Here is a 20331-nt window from a genome sequence, read left to right on the forward strand (position 1 = left end):
AACTTGTACTGCTTCGGTTCTTGGATATACATCTTTACAGCTCACGTTAAAGTAGCTTGACGATGAGAAACAGTCAGGCAATCTCATCGGTTTAAAACCAAGTTGGAAAGACTAATGTGGCCTGGCTTTGGTCCCATGAGGAATCTCATGCCTCTATGTACCACTTGGGGGCACTGTAGTCCCTTGTAAGCAGAAGGCGGTGTCTTATTTGTGGCCAAGGTGTGCTCATAGTTCACTCATGTATAAATGCTAATGAAATACAATGACATTTCCTGATCCAGTGAAAGTATCTGAAACAAGCCAGCATGAATATAGATGACATCAATACTGCTACTCAAAGGTTCATCAAATTACTCCTCTTATCGCTAAGATGAAGCTATGTGACCAGGTGATTATTTGTATAAGGAAAAGCAATTTAATTTGTGTGAGACGTATATCATTATTTGTTTGGTTGTTGTGTGTGTGTGTGTGTGTGTGTGTGTGCAGGGGACCGTGGTAAGCGGGAGCAGAGTATATATTTCTTCTTTGAGTAGTGCAGCAGGAGTGGTGCCACTTTAAATTGCCCCCGCAGGATACAGTATAACTATGAAAGCAAAGTTATAGAAGCCACGGTTTCATTTGCAGTGATGGAACAAACATCAGGGTTGAATAACCCGGCTTATTAAATACACAGTGTGCGTGTCAAGAGGTAATGAAGATGGAATGACAATGAAAAAAAAAGGAAAGAGGCGCTGTAATGAAAGGACAAGAGGATCTACACCTTCCACCTCTACACTAAGGACTTCCATTAACACAGGGCTATGTATATTAGTTTGGACAAAATTAAGATGTCCAAATTCATCACTTTTTAAAACAGACATACCTTAAAGCACACTCATATAAGAAAAACTAAAACATGTGCCTTTGCTTTCATGAATGCAATCATGTTTTTACAACCGAGGGAGTCCATTTTCTCTGCAAATGTAATTTTGGAATTAGCTCTTCATACGTCTGCTCTCAGGTAATGGTGTCCTTTGAAGACCGAAGATTCATGTTGTGATACAAGCACACATGCAAAAATGACTATTGTGGATAACTAATTATACTTATCTCTAACCGGGGATCAGGATTCACTGAGGTAATTTCTGTTTAGACACTCTGTATGCTTTGTGCGAGCAGAGTACATTATCGTCCTCGGGCAGAGGAGGAATAACAAGTATGTGCGGCAGGCTTTCCCGGCCATTCTTACGACCAATCACTGGGACAAAATCAAGCAAATAACTGCCGAACACATAAGCTATTTGACCACAAATGGGCCCAACATCTCTGACAAACAACACACATTTGAAGCACACGCGTGGACTGTCTGACAATTACTTCTTCTATAGAGAGAATACAACAGTACCAGTCATTCTCTTATACTTGATAGTGCGTTTTGTGTGCATGCGCGAGAAGATCTATTTGATGTGTGTCGGTTAAAGCGGTCCTCTGCCTTCTCTGACTGCTCATGTCACACTCAGCAGAGCTCTCTCTGTATCTGACTTGATTCCGGGCGCGGGGATGTGTTTTGTCTCCGGTGTTAACCCGCACTTGTGAATACTGCGCTGACCTCTAACTGCCTCCTTCATGCATTAGAATAAAGATTGACATTACCCGTCTCATGCTTCTTCTCAAATCCCCTTCCCTTCGACTGCCGTTCCCCCACCCCCATTTCCAGTTTGTACTCTTCACCTATCTGTACCTTTTAAGTGAAGCCGTTGTTGTTTTTTGTGCCGAGTTTCAGGAGTGGAGATTGAACGGTGGCAAAGGCTTTTTCTTAAAGAGAGAAGAAAGTTGTCTCAAACTGCGGTGTCAGCAACATCACCTTTCCTCTCCTCCGCCAACCCTCCTCCTCCTCCTCCTCCTCCTCCTCCTCCTCCTCCTCCTCATCCTCTCTCATCTATCACTCAAGGTAACATCAAAGCCTAATCACCGGGAGACATAGTTACACATCCTGTCCAGACAAGGAAACGCTATCAGGACTTTTGCTCTCATGTACATTTACGTACACGCACACACACACACACACACACACACATCTCCTCCCGCTTTGCACAGATTGACCCTCTCCTGACAAATTCTCCCCCCTCCTGGGAGCAGGTGGACTCCTATTGGGGATTTACGAAAACTAGCACACCCTGATCTGTAACCCCTGATAAGGGAGAAACAGAAACATGCTTTCATTCTACTTCCCCACAGCACCTTGGAGCCGACCGGATGGAGACTAAAGTTTTGCGAAGGGGGGGTGGAGGAGATGATGTGCCTTATTAAAGAGAACACACAGAGAAAATTATGATATTTAAACCCACTTTGAAGCCTCAAACTGGTAAATAAATGATGTGCTCAAGAAGATTCAAGAAATGGCTGCGGCTCCTACACCTGCGGCTCAATGCTTAAATATTCATTTCCTGTCATAGTCACAAACACTTGAGTACGTGTAGAGCTTATAAGAGTGAGAGAGCGTGTGTGTGAGTGTGTTTTAAAGATGCATGTTGAATTAGAAAGATGTGTGCGCTGAGAGATGTTGCTCACAAACTGCTGCCTTCAAGTGGAAGAGAAGAAGAGGAGAAGAGAGGGAATTCAAGATTAATTTTCTTCTTCACGATGTACTCAAACATCCTCAAAACCAGCGGACAGCACAGTGGAGAAGAAGAAAAAGCCCTCTGCGCTTTTCATCCGCTCTCTTACTATTCTTTCATCCCTGCAACGCTCATAATGGTCTTGAGATTAGTGCTGGATGTGTTAACTAAACTTCTCATTTGGCAGACAGGGAGGGTGAGGAGACTCCTGTTTGAGAGAACCACTGCAGGAAAAAAATGAAAAGAGAGAATTTTCAACGGGGGATGTTCGGAAGATGAAAGGCGAGCTAATGCAGAGAGGAATTTCAAACAACAATTTAGGACAAACTAAAGTAATTGTACCCAATTCCACACACTCAGAAACATACACACTTTTAGCAGCAGATGTTCCCACTCGACGCTGGCCAAACAGAGCACTAAATCAATGAAATGGGTACGTTTTCATGATTCCAGACAATGCGTTTGAATTCTATTTAGTTGTCTGGGATTGAAAATCTATCATACTTGACAAACCGCCCTGACGCGGAACATTTGACTCATTTCCATGTATGATTTTAAATAGGCCCTTCGCACACCTGGCAGTCAAAACGTGTCTCAGTTTATGTCAACCTAAGCAAACTGTACTGTGGATACACTGGGATTGGATTTTCCAATCAATATTCAATGTGGTCAGGGACGTGCGATCATCCGTGATGGTATTTTTTGAAGTTGGTGTCTGAGGAAAGGTTAATAGCCAAATACAAATGTGTTTTTTCTGCTTATAGCTATTTGACTACAGTTTAGCTTGTACAAAGTCAGCACACACTTTTAGACCTCTCCACTCCACTATTCATCACTGTCTGCTGATTAATCATTGTATCTGACTGCTCATTAGACCATCTCTTTTAAAACTGCTTGACCTTGTATCAACTTGTATCCCCTCTCGTCTTATCATTTTGCTTTTCTGTCTCTGATTTGCCCCTCTCTTCTCCATCTCTTTATTTCCAAGCGGCGTGTGTTTCGGGCAGTCCTTCAGGGGCTTTTCTCTTCCGTCCGCCTGAGCACAGATATTTCAGCTCCTTGATTTCAGAGTAATTACATAGGGATAAATGATGACTCTCCCTGAATGCATTTCTCCCATCTTTCTGTCAGCCCATGAGGAACAGGACCTGGGGCACACCGATCACTCACTACTACTCTGCAGGAGAGGGGTCGAATCTCCTAAAAGTTTGCACGTAAATACGTAAATAATAGCTTTTTCTTCATTTCAGGGTAATTAGAATAACTCGGTCTGAATGCATTCCACTTATATTTTATATATATTTTTTCTGAACGTTTGACTTTTTGAATATGGGGCTTCAGCTGAGCAGCTGTTTGTCCGCACCATACTGTGTCACATTCATACAGTTATATAGATTCCCACTAGGGAGTTGCCAAGGGCAACCACATTCTGCTGTTTGCCACTGAGCCGCTCCACTAGAACAACTGGGGATTGCTCATAGGTACTTCAATAATAGCTGTAGAGAGCTCATTTACACCTGACCTACATTCTCACCTGCTCCTCCCTTTCACTCCCGAACTCTTGTACTCAAAGTACACTGTTTTTAAGCTTGGGATGCTTTTCATAATTCCCAAGGTTCCATGGTATGAAGATGATATTAAAACAGAGAATTTCCTCATAAAATCTGGTATGTGTGCCGGTGTGAAACAACATGATATCAATTCAAGGGCTTTCACACCAGCCTTTTGACTTGAGATTACCTTTTTTTTGTGATTCCTGTCACCTTTACCGATTCTCTGTTCTTGAAGTCCAAGGGCTATGTGAAGTAGCCCATATCAGTTATAAGAGCATCAGAAGCCTGATCTTCTGTTTGATATCCAGCAGGATAACAATAACAACTTGAGATTTTGAGCGTCTGTGAATGATTCATTTGGCCCATGGTAGGGAAAAGGAGAAAACAAATAACAAGCACTTTGTGACACATCCAAGCTCACCGTGGGGTAGAAGCCCACCGTTGCCCCAGCAGAAGGCCTCGCACCAGGGCCTTGATTTAATCACTGCCCAGCAAGGGAAGAGGCCAAGCAGGCAACAAAGCTGCCCTCCAGCCTTCCATCTCCCTGCCATCAATGCTCCCTGTAGGTTGACCCAGGAGAGGCCGTGCCTCACCCTCCACCCTCCACCCGGGTCGTTTGAAGATGAGAGGAGCTGAGTGTGAGGGGAGGGAAGGCCAAGAGGAGGAGAGCTAGATGAAACCCCGGTTGTTCTCTTTGAACTGCTAATCACTGTGTTTAAAGCTGACCTCGCTTCCTGTCTCTCTTTCTGTGTTTGGCTCATTAAAATATGTAGCTTGATAAAAGGTCCAGATGGGAGTTCACTACGAGTCCTACCTCTGTTCCAGTCACACAAATACGCCTCATTTTCTCCCTCAAAGAAAACATAATAAATGACCAGGTGAGACCAGCATACAAATGATTTGAACTTGAAATGGAGATTATTAATAATCAATACATACTGTACACTACAGTCATTTGCTATTTCATCAGTATCGTGAAAAAGGATTGTATCCTTGCAGCTCGCTCGGGAAAATGTACAGCAAGGTTGAGGCCCTGCACACACCTGATAATTAAAAACGTGTCTCAGTTTATGTTATCCTAAGTGGATCGAAAGGCAAACTGTATTGTGGATACATTGGACCTCCCAATCAATATTCACTCTGGTCAGGGACATGTGTCCATGGAATTTGCCAAACCTACAAACATCTCTGACGCATTTTTGAAGGTGGTGTCAGAGGAAAGGTTGACAGCAACTGCAATTTGTGTCAGTAATAATATGGCCAAATACAAATGTGTATTTTTTCTGCTTCAGCAACTTGTAGTTAAAACCAAATTCAAACAGGGAAGTAAAATCTAAAAGTGGTCTCACAAGTTGGACTATATTTGCTCTAAGCTTAAATCGGGGAAAAAAACAATTTCCGGTTGTTTTTGTACCTGCAAAAACAGGAGAGCAGCCAAATATCATCTCCTTCTTCATAGTCTTTTAGTATCCAGACAATTTGCGCATCACAGCCAACATGTATGAATGGGACAGACTCTGCGCTGCTATTTATCTCAGCTGGTTAAACCTCCATTGGTGACAACACGTCATTTCCAAAAGGTGCACCTGTTCATACCTAAAGTATGAGGCCAGATTCATCCCATCTGTTGAGTGTTTTTGGAAAGCTCCATACTTGGATGTGAACAAATGCCAGTTTAGAGTGGATTGAAGGCCAAAACCGAGTGAAAATTATCTTTCAGATTTAGCTGGCTTGTTGTGGACGTAGTCTGAGATGCATTCTAATGCAAGGTGGGAACTGCAGTACATGTCTCCTGGATCTTGATCCAATTTTGATACATTTGCACTGAAGATACTAGGACTGAACAAGACAACAGTGACTGCAGGGAGGAGGGAAGGTGGGGTGTGGAAGGAGGGCATGAGGCGAGAAGGAGAGAAGGAGAGTCGGGTTGCAGGGGATCAATCAATCAATCAATTGCTCCTGTTGGTTTATATTGACTCTGCAGTCCCACTGGGCCACCACGGTCAATGTGCTTTCAGGCATTTTGTGTGGGTCGATGAAGGAGCGTGCCTGCCTAACGCTCACCTTTTATAAGGATACGTGTGTTTGTGTTTTTGTGATATATTAGATGATTTTATGCAGAGTGTAATTTAATGTAAGTCATGTGGAAATGGTGGTTAGTGTATGGTAGGTGAATGCACGTTTTAGAAACTACAACACCTAAATCTGAAGTATCAACATGACCACAGTGGAGCCACTGGGCATCAGACGTTGCCATGTGCTGAAGATTGAGCTCTTTCAAAAATGTGTTGACCTTGCTACCAAGCTGCATTGCGCCCAATGGCAGCTTCCCAAAAATCAACAGCATCAAAGTTGGCTTTGGCCCATCGACTGTGCTTGGCATTCAATCTGTCATACAAGTGGGCGAAAAAAAACTGTCTACACCACACGGTACAAATATCTGTCTCCCTTGTTAGCCAACTCTGATGTCAAGTTTGAACTGCAATAATTGCAATGATCAAAATAAAGAATTATCACCTTGATCAGTTTAATTGGTTGTCAGCAGATTCAATGGACAAGACCTTCCTATTTTTAGCGATGATGGCAAATACGTTCCTCAAACGAGTCAAGGATTGGGCAATATATTTTTGTGTTCACATTTGCGATACCTTGTGTCTTATTTGTTGAAATATGTTCTACTAGGGATGGGTAATATGGATGATATATCGCGGTATAAGTAAATTAATATTATGGTTTTGGTAAATTGTGATACAATAGATTTAAATGTTTGCATTTGGGTATCCATCAATTAAGTACATGCAAAATCAATTGCATTTATACATACAACACATTTCTATAATCCAATGGTTTGACAACATTAGTTTGTTTACTTACTTATTAATGTACCTTTCTCTGTATTGCAAATGGATGATGAGCAATTACTGTAGAAAGACATTTTTAGCAATGTTGGTCATCCATATAAATTATTATATATATAGTGTTATGTAAATTATTTTATAATAAATATTTTATAGTTAATCTCAATCAAATCATATTTGGCGTTGCAAACTCACTTAGACCGAGTAGTCATTATATAGCCTCTTGCAGTCAAAGTCAGTGAAATATTGTTACTTAAGCAGACTGGTAACTGTTAAACACAGAAGACCAAATGGGTTCAGCTTTAATGGGGAGTCACTGACACTGATGATGTGAGCATAGTCTTCTCACTCCCACTCAGCTGATGAGAGAATCTAATTTAGCACAAATGCATCGTGTGTGTATAGAAACACATGTAAATGTACTGTATGCACAAAATGTGTGAAGTATCTTATACCATGCGGATCAAAGCAGACACATGAGAGCTTTATAAATAAACAATTACATAGAAGAAGTGAAGAAACAATAATATATAGGAACCTCTAATCTATTCACAAGAGACAAAAGATGCAAATCTTACACATAAAAGCAAAAAGATGGATAGACAGACACGTAAACACGATTCAGGTACTCTTTTGTTCTTTATTATGGTCCAGGTTTTGACAATGGTGATGTAATGTATGTTAATTATGACTTTTAATTTAACACTTTAAACTGAACAAATGCACAGGCACTGGTGCTCAATAATTACTAAACCTTTGCAGGAAACTCAATTTACAGATGTCACCATTAGTTATCTCCCAGTGATTAGTCTTTTAAAAGCATGTTAACTGAATAGAATTCAGCAATGCTGTAAGATAACTACTGTCCTGTATAAGACAGTGCATTAAAGAATCCACAATATGCCTTAGAAACAGATTGTAAGACTAGTGTTTTGTTATTTCATTTTTCACCCAAACTGGTCATCAATCATCTAAATGACGTGATGCCATGAGTATGTACTGACAGGCCGCGAGTGATGGATGATTGACAACCAATGATTACCTGAGCTGAGAGGTGTTTCTGGTCCCACGGGTAAACCTCTCTGGGGCTTTTACCTCGTTGGTTCAGATTGCAAGATGACTTGAGATAGACTGAGAGAAAAAAAGATCAGCCGCCAAAAATGATCAACTGTGTCCATCAGCTTTGACATATTGGCAAACAACAACGATTGTGACTTTTATTAGATCACATGATCTGTTGAGGAACAGTGTGTATCATTTTGGGGCATTTATTAATTAACCCGAATGGAATATAAAGTTACAAAGTATGTTTTCTTTAGTTTCTAATAACCTGAAAATAATATTCGTTGTGCTTTCGTTATCTTACAATGAGCCTTTAATATCTACATATATCCCTCTTCAGGTTTTCGTGTTGGTCACCGTAGTTCTTTTACACGCTTGGCACACTGGACAAGTTTCAGTTGGTTGCAATCTGCAAACTCACCACTAGTTGATGCCTAATCCTAAACAGTGCACCTTTAATGAGCATGTATTAGTTAATGTCTAATTGTAGAAAACAGTAAACCTTTCCTAGTCATTTCCAAAGCCAAATCCATCTTAAAATGATATTAGCGGGGTGCTGTGAAAAGGGTGAATCGCAGCGCATCAGGTGATACTTACCGTTGCCTAATGTTCACAGTCGATCACATTTAATCTTAAGTCTATTTAAAGCTTATTGAACATAGTAAAGTAATTCCCTCCTCTCAAGAAATGTGAACGTAATCTGAATTACGTGTAATGTACCTGAACTAGCATGAATGAATATTATTATTAATGTTGAACTATCAGAACTGACAAACTTTTACACAATCTGTTTTTTGTCAACGATTTATTTAAAATCTATTTTATTTTCACATGGCCATTAAAACCACTATTTGTTGTTGACATTTTTCTGTGACATGGGCTCAATTATGTCATTTTTTCAGTTATTACCTCAATTTTCTCCGAAAAAGGGACCTTTATATCTTTGATTTACTGTAAACACTCTCAGTCCTTTTAGAGCTCAGACAATCCATTTTGAGGTGACAAAATGTCTTCAGTCCACAGAATCAAAAGCCGACAGTACAGCAAATGTCGATAGGAAGTGACACACTTGAAAGAATCAGAGTGGGTTTGGTTTTACAGGAGTAGAACTTAGTACTTTGTAATGTGTGGTTTTTCTACCACCCAATTTGCTGCGCATCTCTGACACCATGACCCTTCTTTTATTAAGAAACTGAGCAGTGTGAGAGTGGGCAATGTTTCTTTCAGCTGGCAGGCCCACTCAATAGACTCAAGGTAATAAAAACGAGTTTGAGAGAAAGGCTGAAGGAGAGAGCTGGATTGAGTTGAGTCGAGGAGCTGCGGGTGGACTGGGCAAAAAGGGAAAAGATTTTCTATCTGACAGGTTATTGATTGGCTCAAACTAAAGGATCCTGGAATACTTTTAAAAGGAGAAACGGATGCTCAAGCAAACCCCCCTCTAATCTAGTCTTCTACACTATTTGAAATCTTGATGGTATTTGAGAAAGTTAGAAAGTGTAGATCAATGGAATGGACAAAAAGAAAGACATGGCACTGGTAAGACAGCGGAGCTTTCCACTGACACATCTTTATATTATTACAAAATGAAAGGGCTGTGCAGCAACACAGATTGCTTGTCTCTTAAAAATATGATAAATCTTACTTTCATTTCTGAGTCACTGAGACTCAACGATAATCTATGGTATTTGGTATGGTATCTTCATGCTGTTTCTGGCTTTCTTCAAGTTCTGTGTAGATCTCTTCTCATTTTGAATAGTGTGGACTCTAAAGCTGTTTCAAAAGCTGTGTGACGAAGTGAAAGGTCTTCGGGAGGCTGCTGAGTGCAGTGCCTGAAAAGACTGATGAGAATGACCATTGTTGACCTTTAAAATGTTGACAGACTCATGAAACTTTATTTCCCCAAAAGGCAGAGAGAGGATTCTAAATTGTCACAAGCTATGTTTTGTTGGTCAAAACAACTTTGTATATAATTGAAGTCAAGTGAAAAGCTAGGAACATGGATTAGGTAATAAGCAGTACAGTGGCATTGGTTAGTTGGAAAGGTTCAAACACAACACTGTGATAAAAGCTTATGTTAAAGCAGCTGTGTCCTGCTTCTCTTTAAGGTTTTCTATTCGACATTCAGAGCATTAATATAGCAGCAAACAACTATTTGCTATTTAATGATGTAGAGGAGTAACGTCAACCTGAGCAGAGAATAAAATCGCTCTCCCTCTGTGTGTGTGTGTGTGTGTGTTGTTATCTGAGCATCTCCTTGCTTGGTTGACATAGCCGGAGTGGCTGCAAATGCTTTTAGTGCATGTTCGTGCACATAATGCTCTTATACTCTTATATAGCACCTTTAGAGTCTGCAGTACTAAAACACATTAAGCTTATTTTTGTGAAATTATATTTTTCCGCAATAACTCATTATTAAGTCAACAACCTCCCACATAAAGGTTTTGATTGAGTAGGGTTTGCAAAACACATACAGTGTACTGTATACTGTATATGTAATGCACTCCTCCTGAACGGACAATCATATTGCACATGCTGTGAGTTTATTAAAATTCTACTGCAGACAGATTAATCTGCCTATATTATTATAGATGTGTGTGTGTGTGTGTGTGTGTGTGTGTGTGTGTGTGTGTGTGTGTGTAGGCATGTGCACTGTGTATATTTATGTTAAGTTGTGAAATTGAAAATATTTTCCTGTTCTAAATTTTGAAAGATGATTGATAAAAAGTAGGTAGTGACATCTTTCATACATCATACCCAGACATACATATAAATACTGCATTCATGTATTTTTACTTTTTACTTCAGAACTTTAAGTAGGCTACACACTGTCATGTCAACTGGCACAAACTGATCTCTGACAAAACCTCAGGTGGAGTCCCAGTGGGGTTGGTGAGGAAAAGAAAAGCACGACAGAAGAGAGGCTGGAGTATAGGCCAAATATATAAAAGGCTTATCACTCATTGATGGAAGTGAAGCTTCTTTTTTTGTTTATTGACGCAAGTCCCAGACCACTGAGGTACTTTCATTCTTGAGATCTCCGACACAGGTCCCAGCTCTTGTTTATCATTGTGCTACAGTATATGGTTAAACGTATACAAGTTCAGATACAACTCGATTTTTGAGCTGCCAAGCGGACTGTTGTCTCTTCCCTTACCATGTGATTAATGGTGCAGTTTGTTTTTTGAACAGCTAACAGGACAAACAAGAAAGTTGAAAAGAAGTGGATGAAATTATGTGAAGTAAACCTGCACAGATAGCTAGTAGTGGTGTAATGTAATTTTGAGAGTGTGATGCACTTTTTATTGATGTGAGTGGGTGTGCTGTGGCTTATTTCTGAGGTGTCAAAGGCATAAATCAATAAAACAATTGTAAATTCCCCTGTTGAAAACAATCCTAATGTAACATTCAAGCCTGTGACATAAGGCCTTATAGAAATAGCATCAAAGATAGTTGTATATGTCAATGAAATGTTTGCATATTTGAACGTGGTTGCGTTAGCATACTTCATGAGGGCCCTCTTTGATCGCTCGTGAAAAAAAAAATTGTGCTTAAACATTATCTCTTCTGATTAGAGCCTTGTGTGGCAGACGTGCATGCGCATACAACCCACGCGCAGAAACACACACGAATAAACACTCGCAGACATACGCGCACAATTCTCTCCACCTCACAAAAACATGTCCTAACTCAACTTATCTCACAATTCATCCATAATCAAAACTGACACTCCCCCCCCCCCTCACACACACACACACCCCAATACACCCCCCCCCCCCCCCCCCCCTTCTGCTTTCACATCCCAAAATACCAGGCTGCTGAACACCAGACTCTCTCCCTGTAAGCCCCGGGCCAATTAGTGTGGTGTTGCAGCATTGTTATCTGCCTGTCATGGTGGGTTTCTCCTGCCTTCTCTCTGTTTGTGGAAACACAAACTGCTGCTGCTGCTGCTGCTGATGGGCCACAGGCGCCGTGAGAGCCGGAGAGGAGATGGATGAGGAGGAGAGGAGGAAAAGAAAAGGTGTGTGAGTAGTGGTAAATATCATCCTATTTAAGAAGGGGGTGACGTTTGAAAATGATGACTGATATTGTGCACAATGTTGTATCCAGTCATGCTTTATTTCTCTGCAACCACACACAAAATGAGAAAACCCAGCAAAGAGGCAAAGAATAAGGCTATTTCGCAGATGAGGGGCTTTCAAAGCATTTCGCTTCTATTATTGCATTACAGAAGCTAGATGAACATCACGCTGTGGGGTGGAGAAAGAGGGAGAAGAGTAGGAGGGAGGTTAAGGTCAGGGTTTAAGAGTAATTGAGTCATTTTTAGTAAGAGCTGGCCTGCACAAAAGTGAGTTCAATGGGTGCAGGACTAAGGCTTGGGTAAACCCTTACAGTTATTCTATTACTCCAAGAATGGAAAAATGTAATCATTCACTATCACAAAAAAAACAACTTCATTATTAAGTTATTGACAAAGGCAGCAAAGCCAAGTAAAATGATCTGCCCCTTTCTTAGGCTTCAGCTCAGAGGGTTTCTTGAAGCAAACATGAGGTAGAGCCACTAATGCCAGAGAAGAAGCCAGCACTTGTGAGCAAGACGAAGATCCTCACACATTCAGGGTGTGGTGCTGACAACTGCCTGGCATCAGCGATCAGCAGGAATAATAATGACACGTGTGTGAGTAAATAACTTCTACCTCACCTTCTGCTCTGAAGACAACCACAGGAATATGAAAATCATAATCACGATTATTTTGATCAATATTGAGATCACGATTATTTATCATGATTATTCATTGTATTTTATCACGATTATTCATTAATATTAGGGACAACATCCAGTGTTGGACCTTAGCGGCGGGGGGGGGGGGGGTGCTACTGGGTATGAACCGGATACTGGAGGGTGCTACTGACTGTTGCCTTGCTGTGTACAGTCCTCGCATACATGAGCGATACAGAGAGCATGCATTGTAAACGCACGACCATGTAGAGACAGACATGACATGACGGAAGCGCTTGATTTGATATGTAGCAGAGCACGCATTTTAAACGTCAATATCGCCGACGATCATGCTCATTTCATTGTGGCAGCCAAAATCGTGATCGCGATTCAAATTCGATTAATTGTGCTGCTGCCCTAGTGTCATGTGTGTCTCTGAGGGGAAACATTGTGATGGTGTGAACACATTGACAAACGTAACCTTGTTGGACGTTTGAGAAAGAGAGATTTCTCCTCACAGCTCTATACTAAAATCTGGCATACATGTGATTCTCACTGTTTGAGCGAATATTGTGTTATTCAGATAGTAAAAGAGTGATACAAACATGACAGGATTACATAAAAGTGATTTATAGCTCACAGACAAGCACATTTAATGCTGCAAGGACCTCTTATGAGGCTCGAGGCACAATGCCTCCCCCGTGCAGCATATAACACAAATCCTTACTGAATAATTTTGACAGTGTAACAGCGATGTGTAGTGGCCTTCTCTTGAAGTAATATAAAATGTCATGCTTCTGTCAGTTAATACTTTACCTCAGTGTGACAGTGGGAAGTTGACAAGTTGTTATCTAAAGCCCACCAATGTAGCAGTTGAAGTTGAGATGTAAAAACGAGAGCATGAATTAATCTATAATTAACACGTTTACAAATATCGTGGATGTGACACGTGGCTACACCAGCCTACTTTCCTCCTCTGCTCTAAGATTAATGTTACTGTATATTTTATCAAACCTGGCACTCAAAAGAAAAATGTATTTTTCTTGAAATTAGTACTGAAGAATTCCCCGTGACAAGTTCTGACTTTCAGGGGGATTTTCTCCTTGAATCACAGGAAAAGAAAAAAATATATAACGCCCAACAACTCTCAAGGATGAAATTCTGAAAAAAACAAGAACTTTGAGTCCCACAGCACTCGCTTCGCTTGAACTTTGCTTTGTTGGGAGACATTTATGCTGCTTAAATTTCACACCCAGGCATTTTTGCAGCATGCACAGAAGAATACAGATCATCATTCGCCAGTGGACATGGATCTGATGTAACTATCTGTTATGGTGTTGAGGACTATGGAGGAAACTTCCTTTCATGTGCGGAGATGAGATGAGGGTTAATGAGAGCTGGGCCTTGCTGTTGCTATTGGTGTTATGAAAGTGGGCACCTCCCACTTAGGAAACTTTCATCTTCTCAATTTTTGTTTTTGTTTTTCAGGCATATGCCCACACACACTCCCAGAGACTTCATCCACCATCAATGCTGATCAGACTTGTAATCATTGACAATAGAGGCTGACATTAAATCAGAATCCTGCAGGACACACAGGATCATCATGGGACAGGAGCGTTGCTGTGCTGTGTGGTCGTGACTCATGCGAGACACAGCTTAGTTTTAGTCGGGGGAGTGGATGAAAGTTAGGAGAACATTTGCATGTAATTACATGTAACATTTAGATCTATCAGCTAATTCAGAGCACAGTAGAATACTTAATCATTTGCCCCTGAATTCAGAACATCTGTTCTGCATTGGCCCATTCTCATTTAATTGCAGCATGACCAGCACAGGTATGGGAGTTCCAATGAAGTAGCCTCAACGCCATCACTTTAACCTGGAAAGTCCAATTACATTCAGCACTAGCTATGGGGAGAAGCTCTGTTGTAGTAAAAAACATAAAAAATACCAAGGAGAGAAAGTCAAAGAAAGATCTGTCTAGTTTCTGGATCGGCAAATTAAGCTTAAATGCACAATGAGTAGGATTTGTCTGTTGCAGTTTGTAAATACAACATTCAAAGTTGGTCCCTCCTCCGCAGTGCCCGCCAGCGGGTGAAAGCCACCCCCAGATTCACTCTCATTTAGAGCAAGCTTTACCCGCTTGGCGTTTGTTCTGCGCCGTGTCTGACCGGCTTACAATTTGGCACATGGTCGCTACGTTTGTCATAGAGATTGACACCCAAAGAATCATCCCGAATACAGCCAAACAAGACAATACAGGCAGAAGGCAGGTTCTCTGCAGATACAGGCACCGCTGCACAGCTCTAGTGGGTCATAAATGATGATTGAGAGGGATTCTTTTTTTATACTGTAGGGTATGGAAAAATAAATTCCTGTAAGTCTGTGACCATAACTTTGCAATTGCAACAGTAAATCTTAACTAACTGTATAATTTAGTGTGCAAAAATGTATTTCCATTTGTTTGACTCCCACTTCTTTTCAGCGGAATCACTGGTTGCCCTTTCTGGCCCGTCCACAAACCTCTAAACTCATATACATGTGGCATACAAATCCACAAAGGCTACTCAAATCCACAAAGGCTACTCTGCCCTCATCTGCCATTCCTCTCGTACCAGGGTGAACTCTACCAAGTAAACAGACGGCCGACTGCTGGATTGTAATTCAGCTGACAATCTCTGGTGGGACTGCAAGTTGCTTTCATTTGTCTGCTTGAATCCTCCAGTTCCCTTTCCCCCTTAGCTGTCTTAACATACGCCTACTCAATAATAAATTGTTCCTGACTTCAGCATAAGTTTCAACTCCTACCACTAGTTCCTGCTTTATGCTGTCCACTGTTATGACTAATAGCTACAGAAACTCATTTGTGCTGATGTCCAGTGGTCTCCTGAAGATGAGGAGCAGGATGTGGGTTGCTGTTTTCCATAATGGGACCGAGAGTTGTGATGGGTGTGATGCCCACTGTTGCTCATTGTTGTTATTGGGGCATTGTGTATGGATTTTTATGTGCTATGTTTGAGTCTTCATGTTGATGTTTTTATGTCCCAAGGTCCTGTGCACTTGGCTTTTATATTACATGTTTTTTTATGTGCTTTTTTTTATTTTATGTCCCTTTATGTGCTGCCCTTTTTGCAGCCCAAATCGAACTCTTGGGCGAGAATGAAGTTGTTTGTGCTAAACTTGTTCATATTGTTCTAATTGCCCTAATCCTTTTAGCCGGAGTTCAAGCAGGAAGATAAGTATCATTCTCTCGTCACGCCTGGTTTCCACCTCTTAATTACTATCCAGTAGACTCGTGGGTTACGCAGGAGCCTTTCTATCTCTTTCTCTTGTTCGCTGTCACTGCGGTATACGGTGCCATGACCCTCTGCTTCACCACCTCCACTTATGTCAAGGGCCCATCAATGGTTCCACGAGAGGAGGCCTCTCCAGAATGCAAACAATTGTTGTTGATTTTTATCAGTCCCAACAGTAAAAAAAATTCAGTTTGCTGTCAGTTGCTGTGCTGCCAGTGGAAAAAAAGAAAAGAATAATTGCATCCTGGCAGGATATGTCAAGAGACGTAATGGGTGCAGGTGGGATCTTGGCAACTAGCTGAAGTTTTGGCATGAAGGTTAGACCGTAGTCCAATAATGAAGCTGAAATTACTGCACTCTTTCAGGTAAAACTAAACTTCTTCCTCTTCCAGCTTGCGAATCTTGGCGCACCTTGATGCTACCCTCCGGTTATGTATTTGCTCCATGGGGCCTGTTTTGTTACACACAGCTGTGCTTGTGTGGTGGTGACCAAGACTGCCACAGTATTGTTACCCTTGCCTTGCAACAGCCCTGTTTGAGGAAACTGTTCCTTCAGGGCTCGTTGTGCTAAATTGCAGCTCATCCAGTTAGATGTTGTGCTATATGAATTCTTAGACTATGGGTTGAGCCAAAGTCACCCAAAAAACTTTCCTTCACTGTGTGTGGGAGAAAACGGAGGAGCATTCAGCTATTTTTTTAAGGCGGAGGAGCGAGAGACCCATGAATAGTAGTAAGCCTCATTACTTTGGTAAATGGGTAAATGCCCCATGGCCGGTACCACCTACAGTATGCCAGCTGCAGGCAAATTGGTCCCCAGGGATTCATAGACAGCTGTGTGTGTGTGTGTGTGCGTCAGAGAGAGGGTGAGAGTGAGAGAAATAACGATTGGCAGAGAAGCAACTACAAAAAGACTGAAGTCACACAAACAAACAAATGTATTAACTGGCTAATGACAAAGCAGAAGAACACTGTGTGACTCATTTCCATCTCCCAAACAGCAGCTCTGTATAAAAATGATCTTTCAAACCCTGCAGCTCTGTCAGGAACAGTTTGGGAAGAGGAGAAACGTGACCCCACTGCTATTTATTTGTGTTGAACTTGTTTTTTTTTTGCATTAATGTAGCAACAATGATGAGTGCTTTGATATGTTGGCTTCCCCCCCCCCCAACCTTTAGCAGACATATCATATCTGTTAGATATTCTGGGTCATCGATAGTTTGCTGGCTTCTACTGGAATGCAGTAAAGCTAAAACAATCGCTGTAGATACATTTGAAAAAAAATATTACATTAGTTGATGTATTCAAATAAAATATCAAGAAAGGACTTCCGGTGATATTTTAAGATGAGTTAATACCTGCGTCATGCTGGAAGTGAGTCAAGTCTGTCCATCTTTCTTTTGTTGTTGTCTTTGACCAACATGTCGTAAACTAAAATGAATACTTGTTGTGCAAATGTACATTCCCAACAGGAACAAGAGGACCCAGAGAAGACAAAATACTCTAAATTAGCTCTTACTTTATGAGTCATAATTTCATGGAACTTGTACTGTATAAATTACAGACCAGTTACATGAACTGAAGTACACCTAATACCAAAAGGTCTCTTTCAATCTGGTTGCCAAGCATTCCGTGGTTGCGGTGGTAAATGATGTGTCGTCACCATGGAAACAATGCCAATGGTAAGTCAATTAGGATGTTTTTTATCAGCGGACACACATCAGGGCGAGTGACTTAGTATTGAACAGTGAGAAAGGCCATTGATTGTGGGCAGTAGGGCAGGAGAGTCAAACGAACACGGGACCTCCAACCACCCGACTGGTGTTCCAGACCCGTGTTTATGTCTCTTAAGTGTTGTCGAGTTATTATGGAGTTAGGTTTGTGTTGTTACGTTCGTGGCAATGCCTAAGACTAGTGTAATTTTAACACACTACGCGCCACCACCACCTAATACGCTGTTGAGAGGTCGTGGTCATTGTATGTATTCCTGTGAGATCCCGTTGGCTTCTTTCTTCTGAGAGCATCAACGTTCAAGAGGTCAAGATGGTCATTTAACAAATGTAACTGCGGGCCTGATGGAGGCACCACTGTTTTGTTTTTTAATTTAGCAATTGGTGTATTAAATATGCTGGTCAGAGACAAACAGACAAGTTGTACTCCCATTTGTAAGTTGTCTACATCTCAGTTGACACGTAAACAAACTCAATGAAGGTACATTTCTTTCTTTTTAGACATTCTTTTCCACATTGTACTTTAATTAGAAACAATTTGGAGCGAAACAGTTAGGTTGCACAGTCTCAAATGCACATACTTTGTGTATGACACTCTGTCGTCCTTAGTTTTTCCCCGAAAAAAAATCTTCCTCCCCTGTTCAAGGAGAGCTGACAAAGTGCTAAATGGTGCTCGAGTAAAGCTTTTATCAATATACAAGCCGCTGAATCTATGGCAACTTCTCACCAGTCATTCTGATGTGCCTCTGTGCCTACAGGCTAAAACCTCATTATGTGTTGTCACAGCATCACCAGAAAGGAAAGTTAATCCACACCTTCGCATTACCCTGATTGTGTTGGAGCATTGTTAATTGGTCCGCTGACAGGCTGACACAATGTAGCACTCATGTTGGTATCAAGTTGACGATCGCTTTGGTTTTCATCTTTAGTGTCATTTACAAAGTTTATCTTTCTGTGGCAGTAAGCACTGCCTTTGTTGAGTAGACCTCTGGTTTAGATCATATCAGTCTGTCCCTGCCTCCAAGGAAATCTTTCTTATGTGTTTTATTTGTGCTTTGTGTGTTATTGAAGAGAGAGCGCCTGGAAAAATAATTCCTCACTTGCCCTGGTTAAATGTGTGCCGCTCGGTATTGAACTGCTTTTTTTTCACAGCCACCTCTGATTCTCAGTCAGCGCTGGAGAGTTCACCATCAAGGTCGGGAAGTACAGTCAGACTGAGCAGATATTTACAGAGACCAACACAAAGGGATGCCAGATGGGGGTGTGAGAGAGAGAGAGCTTGAACCAAAGAGAGCCTATTTTTCTTTATTCTGTGTTTAAGTAGGCCTCAGCGCAAACAACATCCCAAAAACCTTTTCACTCCAGTGAGTCAGACAGATCAGACACACAAATACAAAGCCGAGCCAGCCAAACAGACACACTAAGTCTGTGCTTTTGTAAGTGATGAAAGGTGGAAGTAGTCACACAAAGAAAAGCACAAATAAATACTTGCCCACCGGGCCTCAGACATAAACAGACACACACACACACTAGCACAAATTCTGACTCACACGAGACGCTCCCCCCCCTGAAGTGTGTGATGAGTTGAATCATGTTGTGAAGCCCCCCCACCCGCCCACCAGTCAATAGCAGAAGGGAGTGACATTAGACAGCTCAGGTTTGTGTACATTACTTTATCTGTCAACCAAAAGGTTGGGGGTCTTCACAGTAATTGGTTCCATTTCCAAGATTTAATAACAAACATAATAATAAAATGTCCCTTCGTTTAAATACTGATTGCTTCTCTGTGAATAGATAATTGAAATGTCCTATGTTTTGTTAAGTTTGTTTGTTTTTTGTTTTTTGCAAACAATACTGACCATCTTTCATGAATAAGAATTAAGGTGTGTATATGCATGGCTGACTAGATGCTAACATCTTATTAAGTGAACATTTCTGATGTTTATCTTGATGTTATTTGATATTTTTTCAGTTAAATAAGGTGATCATGATTCTAAAATGCCTTTATTTTTCTTATAATGCATCACAGTTTTCTACAAGTACTGCCAATTAACGTAATGAGGGATTTCATTATCAGGGTCATTATTTCCTTCAGTGGTGATTACGTCTATCAGCAGTCAAGTATGACAAATAAGTGATGTGTTTATGAACCCGGACATAAAGTAACTGCTGTGTAATTTTTGAAAATAGGCTACTTTATTGAAAACATTTGGACTTTTTTCCAATTTTGACAAGATATCTTAGAGCAATACACACAGTGTCTGTGTGTGTGTGTATGTGTGTAACTCCTGGATGTGCCAATCTGAAATACTGTACCTAATTCTACTGCAATCCCGATCAATATAGATAGCAGACCGTTTTTGAAAGATTCATAGTTTGACAGTGAGTTGCCTTTGGTTATTTTATTATTTCTACCATATTTCATATGCAACCATAGCTTGCTACTATTGGTTGAATACTGTATATGACATCTGTCCATGCAATAAAAAGTGGTTGCCCTGATGGACAAGGGGTTAAGG

Source organism: Pholis gunnellus, assembly GCF_910591455.1.
Source record: "Pholis gunnellus genome assembly, chromosome: 13".
Lineage (NCBI taxonomy): Eukaryota > Metazoa > Chordata > Actinopteri > Perciformes > Pholidae > Pholis > Pholis gunnellus.